Here is a 3,827-nt window from a genome sequence, read left to right as displayed (position 1 = left end):
CGATGCATGAATTAGCTTAAAACACTTAAGAAAGGCAAGGCTTCTTTGAACTGAAATGTTTAGCCTTTGAGGATGATATGGCATTGATAACTGAAAACCGAACATACACAACAGTTATACTTGATCTGTTACACGAGATTGCTGAAAAGACTGGGCTAAAAATATCCTGTGCAAAACCGAGTTTATAGAACACAAACATAATACAGAAAAGTTTATGAAAACAAAGTATGGAAAAATTAAAAGAGTTGATAGATTCAAATACCTGGGGGAATGGATCCAAGCCAATGGACTGAATAACACAAAAAATAAAGAAAGAATAAAAAAGTTAGAATTTGCATATAAATTAACACAAAACTACTACAATAAGAAATCAATATCCATACAAGCAAAGATTAAACATTATAATTCAGTAATTAGGTCATAAGCAACGCATGGATCAGAGTGCCTAACATAGAATAAGAAAGGTGAATTAAGAGAACTAGAAAAAAGAGAGAGAAAAATACTAAGAAAAATTCTAGGTCCTGAGAAAAGCAAGGAAAATAGGTGGATTAAAAGGAGAAATGAAGACTTATACAAAAATAAAGAAAAGATCACAGATACAATGGGCATTTAAAAACAATGGAAGAAACACGGATTACAAAGAAAATTTTTAATTATGTTAGTAAGCCGGAAAAAAACTGTAGGATGTATAGAAGCAGTAAAGAAAGACACCAACAAAATAGGTGTTACAGAAGAAATAATATGTGACAGGAATCACTTCAGGCTACTAATAGAAAACGCAAACTATGAAGAAGATGAGCCAAAACCTCGATCCAAGAGAGTGTGGACAGATGACCATAGACGAGCAGTTGGCGAAAAAATGAAGAAGTACTGGGAAGAACGGAAGAAAAAGGAACACCGTAAGTCTTAAGTTGTATGCGGTCCATAGTTGGCCAAATTCATAAACAAAACAAAAATTAACTCTAAAAGTAGGGTAGCTGAGAACATCAGTGACGTTTGTTATAGGATTCTAGTGCCAGTTGTTCACGAGATATCGTATTTCGAAAATTTCCCAAACCGACACTTGTAAAATATCAGTGATAGCACACACTAAAGAACAACACAGGTGCTTAACAAATAGTTTTGTAGATTTTGACCAGTAACGCGACAACTGGCCATCACAGGTTGTGTTCCAAATGACCACCTGCACTGGCAATACACCCCTCCAGTCTGATATGGAACGACTGCGGCACACGTGCTAGCGTTTCAGCGGAGATGTTCGAGCAGGCTGCAAAAAACGTCGTTGCATCGGGTGTAGTTGGTATGTCCTTGTAGGCAGTGTCTTACAGCTTTCCCCGCAGGAAAAAGTCTTCAGGCGACAAATGCGGGGAATGAACCGACCAAGGTACATGTCGTCTGCGTGCAATACAACGATTTGTAAACGATTCGTGAAGACATGCTGTTGTACTTTGTGCAGTAAGGGCTGGACAGCCATCATGTTGGTACCACAGGTTCCTCCTAGTCCGCAGAGGGTTGTCCTTTAGCATCCGTGGAAGATTCTCTCTTAGGAGGCTGCGATACTTGTGCGCTTTCAGTGTTTTGTCTATGAAAAACAGTACTATGAGCTGATGGTTAAGTATCCCACATCACACGTTTACATTCCATGGACGCTGATGTTCCACCTTCTAATACCACCACTAACAAAGTAGATTAGAAATCAGATTAATAATGTTGCTCACGCAGCATATGTTCGCTTTATCGGGCAACAACTAAACTATTGACTGTGGATGGTATCGTCAGAATCGAAATAATGAGGACACTGTAAATAAGTCATTAATTTGGCGCTTATCTTGAATGGATTCCCACGTAGATTTCGTCGAAGTCGTTATGGCTCATCTTGTTGACTCTAGGGTGATTCCACTTTGGCTACTAGAAGGTCCGGATCTGTATTTTAGCAATATTTGAAGACCTAACAAATGCGTTTTTCAGGAAAGTCTTAATGATCAAACAATCCCAGATCGGAACAACGACATGGTAGAAATAATTTTTGACTTGGTTTTCACGATCCACATTTTTAATAAACTTCTTGTAAATTCACATATACTTCTTCTTAATTGTCACATCATCAAGAAAACAGTTCTGTATCAATCTTCACATATTTAATTTTCACTTTAACCAAACACAAGACTTGACTGTTCTTTTACAAAGCGTAATAACAAATTAACTTCTGCAAAGTGAAACAAAGACTGCTCTGTGCGCATTTACACCAAAACGATTACAAGTAAGTCAAAGATTATGACAGTCTCACAGAAATGAATACACACAAGAACCATATCACTGTAATATATCGATACATCGGAGTACCTATACATTAATAAAACCAAATGTGAATATTGTCACAAAGATGTGTCTGTTACTTCGCAGAATAGTATTTCGATATTACTGGTATCGAGAACTGGGGTTGGAGTGCCGTAATGGTCACGTAAATAAAGAACCATTACAACCTGATGAAGCCAACGGCGATTGTCAACAGACCAATAGTGCATGTTTGGGCGGTTATTGGAAATAGGTGGGAAATTCCTATGGGACAAATTGCTGAGGTCATCGGCCCCTAAGCTTACGCGCTACTTAATCTAACTTAAACTAACTTACGCTAAGGACGACACACACACACACACACACACACACACCCATGCCCGAGGGAGGACTCGAACCTCCGGCGGGGGGAGGGGGGGGGGGGGCGGGGCGCCGCGCTAACCGTGTCAAGGCGCCGCAGACCACGCGGTTACCAAGCGCGGCTTGCCAGGTAAATGTGGCTTCATCACTAAACAGGTTACATGATACATCTGGTATATCCTGTCGTAATGCACATGTACAGAAGTTAACACGATTCTCCTAATCGTTTCCATGCAGCTGTTGAAATGAAATGTCGTGTGGCTATGGCCTCCCGTCGGGTAGACCGTTCGCCTGGTGCAAGTCTTTTTAGTTGACGCCACTTCGGCGACTTGCGTGTCGATGAGGATGAGATGATGATGATTAGAAAAACACAACACCTAGTCTCTGAGCGGAAAAAATCTCCGATCCTTCCGGGAATCGAACCCGGGCTCCTTGCCACGACATTCTGTCGCGCTTCGGCTCAGCTACCGGGGCGGACATGCAGCTGTTGACAGAGAGAGATGTGACAGGGAAGGAACCTATGCAATGCCACTTCCTTGTGCGATTGCAAGGGAGCTAACGTGCCGTCAGCTGCAGTGGCAGCGGCTGGTCCCAGCTGAGGTTCGAGTCCTCCCTGGGGCATGTGTGTGTGTGTGTGTGTGTGTGTGTGTGTGTGTGTGTGTGTGTGTGTGTTCGTCCTTAGGATAATTTAGGTTAAGTAGTGTGTAAGCGTAGGGACTGATGACCTTAGCAGTTAAGTCCCCTAAGATTTCATACACATTTGAACATTTTTTTGCAGTGGCAGCACGATCATTAATATTCTTCTCTTCTGTCGCCATTTGTTTCCTTCTGTTACGTTGTCTTGGTGTTGCACCACCACTTTCAAGTAACTGATTGACAGGGTTGACAAATAATTGCCGAGATGGTTGACGTCTTTTGGAAGATCTTATCGCATACACCGTACAAGAACGAACTGCATTCTTCATACACTTTCCGTACACTATAAGCGTGTCGGCTCTTTCTGCATTGGTAAATCCCATTGTCCATTCACGACCTACTCCTTGGAATGTCTGCCGGCTGGAGTGGCCGAGCGGTTCTAGGCGCTACAGTCTGGAACCGCGAGACCGCTGCGGTCGCAGGTTCGAACCCTGCCTCGGGCATAGATGTGTGTGATGTGTTTAGGTTAGTTAGGT

Source organism: Schistocerca piceifrons, chromosome 9, assembly GCF_021461385.2.
Source record: "Schistocerca piceifrons isolate TAMUIC-IGC-003096 chromosome 9, iqSchPice1.1, whole genome shotgun sequence".
NCBI classification, from domain to species: Eukaryota; Metazoa; Arthropoda; class Insecta; order Orthoptera; family Acrididae; genus Schistocerca; species Schistocerca piceifrons.
Note: the sequence above shows the minus strand (reverse complement) of the source record.